We start from the raw sequence: 12178 nt of genomic DNA, 5'->3' as shown, positions 1-12178 counted from the left end.
GATGTTTTCTGTCCTGATAGGCTGCAGGGCTTCCCCTCCTCTTTAGTCAGCAACACTCAGAACACAAAATACTGAAGTCTGAAGAGCTTAGGGGTATGCTTTAATTGTGAAACTATGTGAATTCTGCTAGAAATTTTGAGTTTGTTTCTTTTTTGAATTAGTATTATAAGTCAGTCTCCAGAATAATTTTGTCATGCTTCAGTATGGCTGAGCAAAGACCAGGTAGAAGAGATATACAGTTGCAGTTTGATGCCTTTGCAGGCAGATGCTACCAAATTCCAAACAAGTTTATTCTGCACCTTCAGAGGGATTTAAAAGTAGTGATGAGGTGATTGTGCAAGAAAGCCATGCTGTAAATGAAAAGGAAACAAGATACTTGATTTTTGTGGTTCTTTTCTTGTTGGGGATATATGTACATTACTTCATGATCCATTACCTTGATTATTGTAGATTTTTTTTTCTAGCTGTATTTTTATTGCCTTAGTCACTCTGTATTTTTATTCTAGTAGGTGAACTTTGTCATCTGCTGTGTGTATAATCCATAAATAGTTTGATTGTAGAGCAGTTTCTTACCATTTAAATATTGGTATTCATTTTCCATCAGCCTTTTCTATGTCTTTATCTCCTTCACAGCTGTGTTCTGTGTATATTTACTGATAACTTTCTTGTCTCTAATTTAATCTCTCTTTAACCACAATCTGTGTAATTGATTATTTGCTTTTATGTCATGAGGCAGTTATTGGAATTCTTTTGGTGTTTTTTATGTTCTACTGAATAATAACACTGAGTGTTCAGGTTGGCTGTTGCAAGTAGGAGAGCAAGAAATTCATAACTAAGACCAAGACTTGCCCATGCGTAGAGTGGTAGTAGGCTTTCAAAATCTCACAGACTGATGTTAGTGTATTTTTCCTATTCCATTTAATGAACAAGGATGAGTTGCCTTCTATTTTTTAAGGCCCTTTCTCTAGTAAGTGACTTCTCTCTGTCATTGCTTCTGTGGGTAACTTGAATATATGCTGTTTCCACACTTGGTTTCTGCTGTTTCCACATTTGGTTCCTTTCACTGTCTGAGCTCATCGAGTCTCCCTCAGAGATGCCAGGAGGGGAGGGCAGTTTTGAAACAAAGACTGCACCTCTGAGAAGAGTTCAGCTGACCTGAAGTTTTGGGCTGTGTTTCCTGGTCACTGCAGATTGCTTAATGGAATGAGAAAAGGATAGGAGGGAAGAGAGGAGGTTTAAGTTGGTCCAAAGATGTGGAAGCTTTCACTGGCTCTATGTACAAGAACTTTGTCTCAAATAGAAGTATCTGAAGCAATGGAAAAAATGTCATTTTGCTTCCTAACACGCTCAAAGCATGGAAAGGGACATAAGAACACCCACTGAAGACAAACCATGATGTTTACTTGTTTGCTGGCAGTTTTGTAGACAGTTGCTTCCTACATTCTTAAAGAAGCTTAAAGTCATGGAATGTTTTCCAACTTGAAACTGCACAGACTATGAAACAAGCTTCCCAGCTTTTTGTCAAAACTATTTTTGAGCCCATGTCTGTGTGTCTAGCACAGTAATATATTTCAAAGTTCATAGTAGCCTTCTCTATCTTCCCACCTGTGCTTATGTGCCACTGTTGTCCGTAGGTCATTCCCAGGGCTCAGGGCTGTGGTGAGCAAGCCCTTTACAGTAGGAAATTCCACTGACGATAATTGCTGTTGTTCCTGACACAAACTGTAGCCCTCTTTTTATGTGGCAGGCCTATTAAAACTTGGTCTTTGCTAATTCCAGACCTACTGATTTGGCAGATGAATGGAGAAACATGCCCCACCTGTTGTTGAAGCTTTGCTTGTACATTCCTGTGAGTTGGAGCTGGAGGCAGCCTCACCTGTCTTGTACTGTTGCTTCAAGGCAGCATAATTCCAGACAAACACTTGCCTAAACAATTTAAAAAAAATAAATTAAGGTGGGCTCTCTGCAGCACTGCCAGTCAGCCTCTTCCAATGATCCATTGTCCTTGTGGGGAATCATTCAGGCCCAGATCTTTGTTGATACACTTTAGGCTGCTCTTGGTTTTCATAGGAATTACAGCTCTGGAGAACAGTCTGCTCTCTGTGGCTGGAGGCTCCCTCCTTCTGCCTCTGACTAATCGACCTCAATAATGTGACAGTTTACATGTGGGATTTCACTTTCTGTGATTGCATTAGCAGGTCATTAGCATTCTCTTTCTACGGATTCATTTATGTGAGTGCTCAGTGTCCTGCTCTGCTCCTGCTGCCCATGGCTTTCAGGAGCTAGCTGTGCCCAGCTCTGCTTGCACTCTGTCACCTGCCTGGGGAAGCATTCCAGGCAGAATTTCCAAGCTGTTCTTACACTGAAATCTAGGAAGCTGGACTGAGTTCTGCATCTGTCCTTTTTAGAGAGTCTTTGAAAAAGCTTTGATGCCTTTTTAGACACTGTTTTCCAATGATGCCTTTTTGAATAGACCCACTGAAACTTCTGGAATGAGAGAAAAAAGGAGTCTAGAGTTTGCTGTTCATGCTGGCCTTCAGGGAAGAGTTACAAAGAGTAATGAGTTTAAGCTGAAAAAATGAGATCTGACTTTTCCTTCTGTCTGTCGCTCCTGTGTAGCTTCAGGAACCCCACCCTAGAAAGAGTTCTGAATTGGCTTCCACTCAAATATCAGCAAAGGCTCAAAATAAAAGAAACATTAGAAAACATTACAGAACAATTGACATAATCAGCTTCATTTTATTGGTACATGTGTGTTCTTTTGTAGTTGATGTCCCCCAGTCCACCCTTCCCCCATTGCCTCTGAAATTCTGGATCATGGTTGCTTATGATGATTTCTCATTTTGAATGCCCTGGAGCATGTTTTATCACTCACAGGTTTGGGGAGATTATTTCTCTCTCTTGAAATGCCTGGCATGACACAACTAATAAAGGTGACAAATAAGGTGAAAGTAATGGGAAAGAGAGGGTAGGTCGTGGGACATAGAAATGAATTTCTTTCTAGTCTTAAAGGACACCAATTTTAAATGTGATACAATAAAATGAGGTATTAGCAAAAAGTTAAGTTTTCACCAGATACAGCTCTGAATATGTTGTTTTCCCGATGAATCTTTTAGAGAAAAAACTTATTTGAATAGGAGTAATTAGCCCAGAATTTTGGTAAAAGCATACTTTTTTACTGGGTGGTTGAATATCTTTTACTACAGACTGCTGCAACACTAATTCTGCAAGGGCAGGTTTTGCCCTACATCGAATGAGAGCCCAAGTCTAATCTTCCCACCTGTTTCTGGAAATAGATGTTGGGGAGCAAATGCCAGCATAGCGTAGGGAATTGAAATTCTGAGTACTGCTGATGCCATTTGCTGGAAGAACCTGGGGGAAAAGACTGACATAGGAACAGGATGAATTCCTTACTTGCTGATCAGTTGCTATATCAAAATTTATTACAAATTCTTGGGTATCTCTTCTTGTGCATCTTTGTACCATATGAGAACTTAAGTTTAAATTGGCTGTTTCCTTTATTTAAGAAACAGTATTTAAAGCCTCTCTATGCATTCGTTTTGTATTTTTTGCTTGAAGTTTTGCTTGAATTTTTTGCTTAAAATAATAATTGATTGGGTTAGCTTTTTTTCTGAATTAAATGTCTGCATTTAATATATTTAGAATAGCTTATAGTTCAGACATGCTTTCCTGGTCCTTTAATTCCCCTGTCATATTCTGCTGTGTGTGATTATGTGAACTGTGACTAGCTGCCTGTGTAAATTAGGCTGAGTATTCTGGTTTAGATATAGCTAGGAATTAAATGCTGCTTTGTCAGCTGTCTCACTCTTGTTCTGCTTTAAATGTAATAGAGATTCAGAAAACCTCTTTTACTTTTAGTTTTTGCTTACATTAAATATTTAGCACTTTGTTCTAGTTGAGAAATCTCTGAGATTAGGCCTTTGGAGCAAAACTTGCAGAAATTGTTGTCTTGATTGGCTGCTCTGGTTGTAAAGGAACCAGGGTAGGAAATCTTTCTTGGAGGCCTGATCCTGTGCTTTTCCAGTAATATATTGTTTTTCCTTCTGTGCTCCATGATGGCCTTTCTGGGCACTTTTAACCAAAAGGGAAATACAGTCAGGGGCAGGGTCCTGACTCAGGAAAGGAGCAGGAGAGAGGCTTCTGCACAGAGTGGATCACTCTGCTTTGGGGTGTCTGAGAGTGGGTAACTCCCCTGTGTGTCCACACTGACCCTACAGGAGTCCCTTGCTTAAACAATCTCCTTGGTTTTGGCATCTTCTCTGAAAAGTACAGAAGATAGTGGAAGTGGATTGCACTTGAGTTCTGCTGGAGAAATTTTATACCAAATGCTGTAGGACAAGTAAACTACCACTTGTATTTAGGGCAAGTGTGAAAGACTGTGGGTGTTTTCCCCCTCTACAAGGCCCAGCACAAAGGGGAGGCACAAGCAGCCCTGGTTTCAGGCAGGCATTGTGAGAGCAAGAGCTCCATAAACTTTTCTGAACAGCACAGTTAATTAATTAATATTTTGACCTGCAGCCCCTCCTGTATCCCCAGGCAAAGCCTGCTAGTGTCCTGTTAGGATGTATAACTTACTGTCTGCAATGTAATTTTCCTTCTGACCAAAACAAGACTGTGCCCAGATCACCTAGAATTAGGGCTACTGTGAATCCTTTCTGTCATTAATACATAATAACCTATCAAAGCAGAGCTGAGAGATGACAAAAATCTTATTTAAATAAGAATTTTAGAGAAACTGCTAAAATAACTCCTAACCACTAATTAACTTCTTACACTTTTAATAGCTTTTTTTATCCTGAATGAGTGAAATGTGAGTCCATCAATGTCTTCCCTACTGTGTTTTTTCAAAAATAGTTATGAAAATTTTCTTTTGGTATTCAGTCTTCATCTCCTAAATGAAATGCAGTGCCCAAACTGTGCTTTAAATAGTGTTGTTTCTGATGCTGTGTAAATAGCTGCACTAAGTGCATCTATATCAAATATAATTTGGCAGATGCTATGGCAATTTTGAAAACTATATTACAGCATTTTGGCTTAACATTTTCTGGTGAAGGAGATATCTCATTTTCTGGTATTTATGCTACAGTTACATGGGAGGGTCTTGCAAGTGGCAGCTGGAAAGAGGAGGATCCTGGGCTCTGGGCAGAGCATCCTGGGTGTGAGGGTCTGGCTTTGTGTCTCACAAAGTATGGTACATGAACGTACATGGCAACACTTAATTTATACAGTTATTATTGATTCACAGCAGTAAAGTACAACTGTTTTCTAAATTGCTTAGGATCATTTTGTTTGGGTTTTTGAGAGGAGGCTATTTTCTGCTGGAGGAATCTGTCTCCTATAGCCAAGTTGTACAAGGCAGCTGATTGGAGTTGCTGTCAGTGGTGTCCCTTGCCAGCTGGAGGGGGGAAGCTGATAAACAAGGCAGACAGCTTTGGAAACAAACCTCTAATACTACATTAGGCATGTTTAAAACCAGCAGTGTGTTTCAGCCATTCTTAGCACATGTTTATTCATAGGAAATCAGCAGTAAAATACACTGGCCAGCGCATGCAGGAGCCGGAGTCTGCATGAGGTCGTTTCTCTTTCAGACATCAAATACACAAAAGTGTCTTGGTGATTGTTTTACAGTGGGGTTCTAATCATACTCCAGGCATAAGCTGAGCCAAGCAACTTGCCTTTTAATAGGAAAGTGTTTGCTTTTAAGCTTGTTCAGCTTGCCACATTTTTTCTGGTTTTACGTGTCTGAGTGTGTTTTTACATCTCCATACAGTCACGTCTGTGTGTTTGCTCTTGATGCGGTTCAGAATATCATTATGTAAAATACCACTCTCTGGGGCAGCCTTATGATGGATAAATTTCATTTTTGACCTGGTAGCTGTACGGTGTTAAAACAGCAGCATATGCTGCTGCCACGTAGTACAAAATATTCAGTATGGAAAATGGAAAAAATGGCAGTGCATTTAATGAAAAATGGTTTTGACATAAGTCACCTTCAAAGGCAGATAATCTGGGAGTCAAATTGAATATTTTGGTTGATTTGAGATAATACCTTGCAATTGCCTGTGCTCAAGGTACGGAAATATGTGTCAAAAAAAGAATTAAAATATCCATTATTGTGTAAAATGTAGCTCTGCATTAAGTAACTGGATAGGATTGTACATGCAAGCAGTTGTAATTTAACTGAGAGCATATTATTTAAAAACAGTGGCCAGCAGCAGAACTATAGCCAGCTGACAGGAAAATAAGAGTTCTGGCTTCCTGAAAACCCTTCTTATTAGGAAAACCATCTGGCAGTGTAATAGCTCTGAGTGTTATTTCTTTCAGCCTCTTATCTTTGGTTGTTAGCTGACTTAATAGAGTTTAATATAATAGAAATTAATTGACCTCCATAACTTAATTGATGCCATTTCATTCATTTCCCTCCCAGCATATTCTTCATTCTGAATTGATGCTACACCATCACATTGTGTTTTTCCTGTGAAGATTCTCCTTTCTTATTGTTTTGCATTATCAATATCTGAGCCAAATGGCTTCTTGAATCTTGACAGGCAGTAGAAACAAACTTTTTCTGGTTTAGCTGAAGTATGGTGGCAAACTGAGTCTTGGCTGCAAAGATTGCCTGAATAAAATGGTAATGAATAAGTTGCTGTAAAGGGCATTTTGTAGCTTATCACTGTTTTCTCTGTTTCCACATACTAGCATAAATATAAGAATAAACTGAATTTTTGCCAAATGTATGACTCATAGAGAGTTGCATCCCTGAACTCAAAAGTTGCTGTTCTGAGCACAGTGGACTGTATGTCCTGTTCTGGTCAGGACAGGGTTAATTTTTGCAGTCTGGGAGGGGAACAGAGGAGGATGATTTTCTCTAGCTTCTCACTCCTTTTCCTCCTTCAGGCCTGTTACAATAGCTTTTGAGAATTTTGTATTTCCCTTGGATGCTAAGGAAAGCATTTTCTTGTTGCTGTGTCTGCTGTGCCTTCTCAGTGCAGTCCACACCTGCTTAGAGTCAAGACAGAGATTTCTGGGAAAGTCACTCAAAGATCTGCCCAAGGGTTGGACAGTCATGAGTGCCACGGAATGTGGGAGAAAATGGGCCAGTATTTGGGGAAATTCTCTGCTCCAGTGGTTTGGAGGTTCACCCCTGAACAACAATGGGACCCTGGTAACGTGACAGAGTATTTGCAAGGAGAATGCTGTGGCAACTCCAGAGAGGAGCAACTTATTGCAGTGTTCTGGGTCCTGGCTGCTCTTCACCAGACACAGTTCATGACTGGACAGCACCCTCAGGGGGAGGAGGAGGCGGGGGAAATCAGACCTACAGGCACCGTGGCCACTCAAACTGAGCTGAACCAGAGGAACAGCCTGTTGCAGTCGGTCCTGTACAGAAGGAGAAATCCAAGACCAAATCAGTTTGCATAGTGAGGGATGAAGAGGAAGCAAGGTCCTCACAACAGGAGGAAGAGGCAGGGCCAGAGATAATCACCTGATCCATATTCCAGACAGAGCTGTCAGATTAAGATTTCAGCCGCCAGACTGGGGAGTCCCTGGTGACCTGGCTGCTCCAATGCTGGGGTATCATGGCCCATGCTATGGAAGCCAAGCACCTGGGATCCCTGGAATGTGGGCATTGCCAAGGGGATTGGGAAGAGGACAGAAACTCTGAGTCTCTGGAGGCCACTCCTGCCAGGTGTGCAGCAAAGGTCTCCCAAGGATGATCTAGTGGTGCACACAGGCAGGTGGAATGCCACAGAGGAGGGGTAGCTGGTACCTGAGACAGTCAGCTGTGCTGGACATAATCTGTAAGGGATTACAGGAGTCCCCTGTAGATCCAGATGAGGTCCAGGGGTCACAATCCTCATGGTGGAAATTTGTACAGAGCATGCCATTGTTGTGTGCCAGCTCACTGGCATTGATGTCAATGAAAGGAGAACAAGCAGTGCTTCAGGTGACTGCCTGACTCCAGCAATATGAAAACCATCTCTCTGCCTCCCTAACATCTTGGGTCTCAGCTGTGGAAAGACAGTCCAAGACTGTGGACAGACTGGAAAGACTCGAGCAAGTTGGAGAGGAAACGTCCCGTGTCCCACCAGTGCAGACCAGAGTCTCTGCTACTGGGAGCAAGCATGCCCTGCTTGAGAGAGGGGGTTCACACCACAAGGAACCCTGGGGTTTTACCTGCATGACCAGATGGAGGACAGGAGGAAGTGGGATGGAAAACCCACCTCTGCCCTGGCAACACGGGTATGTGAGTTGAGAGGAGGAATGACCACCACAGGAAATTCTTTTAGGGTAAATGCAGCTCCAGTTTCCAGTGGGCAAATCCTCAGACAGGAGGGGGCAGGGAGCGAGTGCAGCATGGTTTGGAGAGTCTCAGTGTGAACACTGAATCAGGGACAGCCATTCCTTAACCACAGCACTATACTTCAGCAATGATAGAGATACAGATGTAGATATAGAAAGCATGATTCATGTACAGGCTGAAGATGGTACAGTTGTGTGTTACATTGCACTGTTAAATAGCAGTATTTCTGCTTCTGGAGGGTTTTCTGTAGACTAGAACTGAGATCAAACCAACCTGCCCTTCCTGGCAGTGTGGTAGAATGGCAGACTGAGCAGGATGGATGGCAGGTTTTCCAAGTTTGTTTTAATACCATGTGCAGCATAGCCTGAGATAACAAACAGCTGTGTCTGACTCTGAGGACTTCATCTGGCAAAAATAAATAGACTTACTAGTTTTCAGAGATTTTCTTTAAAGACTCAGTTTTTATAATATAGTTTTAATGATTTCTACTATAAGAGTATTCTGCTCAGCAAGGGATAAGATTAAAGAAACTCTTAAAGGTTTCTTCCCTAAAGCAAAACAACTCCATGAAACAGTCTCAAGAAAACACAGCACAAAATTCAAAGAACACATACAATATTTACCAAACCAGAAGTGATGCTGAAAATGAGGTGAAGAATTGTGTCCTATTTTTATCTGTAAAGTAGATCCCTGAAATGAAAATTAGTTATATTTGCTTTTTTTTTTCTCCTGTTGAAGAGTGAGAAGTTATTTGAAATGTGAGATTTGGTAGTGCTTTCCACTTCCAAGTGCTAAATAAATTCTGAAAATAATACAAAAATAACATAGAAAATGACTACCATCAGAAAATGAGAAGTCCAAGATGCAAAACATGGCTAATGACAATGGCAAGGGGAGACCAAGGGAGACTGGATGGTCAGGCACTGTGGGCAGCAGGGAGAACATGGCTCTTCAGCTTTTTATACGTTGGAGCCAAACCCTTTCAGAAATGAAGGGAATTGTGTCTGTCTTCATCAATTACACTCAAATCATATTTTCTTGGTATTTTCATTGAAACTGCAAGATGGAAGGTGTTATTTTACATGACAGGTGAATTGCTGGGAGTCATGCTGTGGATGGACATGATCTGGGAAGACACATCTGGGTAATCTTTAGTTTCATCCCTACCATGCAAAGCTTTTCTGTCCCATGGCATGTGCAAAGCTTTTCCTCTATAAGAGCAAAACTGTCACAATTTTTAGAAAGACACCACTCTTGTTCATGGGGGAAAAAAATCTGTCTTGTTGCACTGAAAAGTGAGAAGAAGGAAGTTGGGGGAGGTAATTCTGCCCTTCTCAGTTCTGGAGAGGCCTCATCTGGAGTGCTGTGTCCATTTTTGGGCCCCTCTGTACAAGAGAGTCCTGGAGTGAATCCACAGGAGGGCTCTGGAGATGTTGTGGAGACTGGAACACCTCAGTTATGATGGAAGCTGAGGGAGCTGGGCCTCTTTAGGGCTGAAGAAGTCTGTGAGGGGGTCTTATCAACATATATCAGTATTTGGAGGATGGAGCCAGGCTCCTCCTGGTGGTGTCAAGCAATAGAATGAGAAGCAACAGGCAGAAACTGGAACAAAGGAAGGCCTACCTGAACATGAGGAGGAAAAACTTTACTGTGATGGTGGCTAAGTACTAGAAAGGTTGCCCAGAGAGGTGCTGGGGTCTCCCTCACTGGAGATGGACATCCATCTGGACAATGTCCTAAGTAACATGCTCTGAGGGGACCCTGCTTGAACAGTGGGATTGGACTAGATGATCCCAACTATGGTCCTTACCCACCTCGCCCATTTGGTGAATCTGTGATTCTTTGAAAGTGGGTTTTACTTTGGTTGTGGTTGGTTGTTTTTCTACCGTCAGGCAAAGATGAGTTGGAGTAGCAGGCTGTGGTTTAGAGCTGATGGTATGTGGCAATTCAGTAGCTGTATGGAAAGGCCAGTTGTGTGGGTGGGATGGAATGCTTGTGCTGAAGAATGATCTATCAGGGCATGGTTGCTTCAAACTGCTGAGTAATGCTGAAGATATTCATGACTATCACTGCAACAAAGAGTTCTCACATCATCTTCAAGTTCAGGATGAGTAGGGATTAACAATCTTTAATGCATTTTGATTTGAAACTGGGTATGGTGGCACAAGAAACTGTTTATTCCCCCCATCTTGTGTGAAACCTCCACTCTGTGACACCCTTCTTGCCCCACTGCTAGCTGGGGAGCTTTTGACTGGTTATTGAGGCTGGTCTCCACTGGTGCAATGCGATGGCAGAAATTCTGAAGCCTGCTGATCCAGACTGGCGAGAAACAGGAACATCTTCTGCATGGTGGTGCCAGATATTAGGCTGGACCTTAGAATTTGAAAGGAAGGAAATTAAATGGAGTGGGACCACCATCTCTTAGCATCTGGATTTCCCCCAAAGCTTTAAATCAGGGCAGAGTTTAATGCACCCTGAACAGTGTGTCCTGGTGAAAGCAGTGCAGAGCACTAACTTTGCATAGTGCTGGCAGTGTGCTACAGCCACTTGATGGCAGCCTTTGATTTGGTACATGCCTCATTAGCCGGAGCACAGTGCAGTGTGGCTGGAGTATTTGTAATGGAATAACACGTAAGAACTAAAGACTGCAAGGTATCTGGTTAATGTAGAGATGAAATGAATGAAACAGCAAGGCTAAGCTTTCCTGACCCTTCATGAGAGAATAGATGAAAAAAGGAAGAATGAGGTATTGTGCCGAAGGGAGATGATGAAATTCAAGATCCACACACATAATCTCTGGCTCAGCCTCTGAAATGTTAATCCCTGGCTAGAATTATTTGAGCTGTAGATTGCAATTTATCATCAAAATGGCACTGTGTCAAACAATACTTCTTGTATGTGTGATGTTTAGAACTATCCAATTTTAATATAAAATGGTTCACAGAGCACTGTCCAACATTTAAGTAGCAACTCGTTAAGCTCAGGATATTTTCGCTTATTTATGTAGACTTGTGGTAATCGTGTAGATTTCTCTTCCACAGCAGATCACTCTTCGGGTCTTTTAGCCATGGAGTATGTTTGAGGGAGCGACCTGTTTTGATCAGAGCAGGGACAGGTGATGGGACTACTTGATAGTAATTCTCACACAGAGTGTCCAGGATGGTTTTTTTTTTTTGAGGTGTTCAGTTAATTTTTACAATAAAGAAATCTGCCAAAAATTTGTTGATAGCTTAGAAATCCCCAAGATTTAAGAATAATGTTTTGCTGAGTTGTGCAAACAATTATTTTGAGGTTACAAAAAATATTTTCTCATTATGTTTTGCAAGCTAGAATGCCCTTCAGGTTTTTTACTTGCTTTTAAAGTATGCCAGTAGAGGGAGTAGAAAAAATATCCTTACCATCCAGTAGGATAAAATATTTAGCACTAAAATTCAGCCCTTGCTCCTGTAGAAATCTTAGTTTTCATGCTGTAGTCTGTTACTGAAAATAAAAGAAGATAAGCACAGTTCAAATAGTTTCTGAAATGTGAGGCCATGTGAAAGAGTGTAATTATTAGACAAGAATGTTTAAATCCAAATGCATATTTAGAAATATGCATTGCAGTAGCAATTTTTTTCCCCTAAAACTTACGGCTTGTTGGAAAAATCACAAAGTGATTTTATTGTTACACCGGACCCCAACATGTTTTAGTGCATGCTAATTAATTAATTTATTTATTTTGAAAAGAGTCCTCTATATAAATGTGTAGTTAAATCGTGTGAGGCTTCTGCAAGCAGTTTAAAACTGGGGAGGAGCTGTTCTTTGTCTCACTTTTTTTTGCTAGAAAAGGTGAGAGACTGAATGAGGAGAAGG

The 12178-nt window shown here is 41.4% G+C and overlaps 1 protein-coding gene across 12 annotated transcripts in view; it reads left to right on the top strand.

Annotated features, from left to right (window-relative positions):
- The window catches only part of EHBP1 (EH domain binding protein 1), a 205539-nt gene that overhangs the window by 48172 nt on the left and 145189 nt on the right, over positions 1–12178 (top strand). The window lies entirely within an intron of this gene.

This window comes from Molothrus ater, chromosome 3 (genome assembly GCF_012460135.2).
Source record: "Molothrus ater isolate BHLD 08-10-18 breed brown headed cowbird chromosome 3, BPBGC_Mater_1.1, whole genome shotgun sequence".
Taxonomy (NCBI): domain Eukaryota; kingdom Metazoa; phylum Chordata; class Aves; order Passeriformes; family Icteridae; genus Molothrus; species Molothrus ater.
Note: the sequence above shows the minus strand (reverse complement) of the source record. Positions and strands in the feature narration are given on the sequence as shown.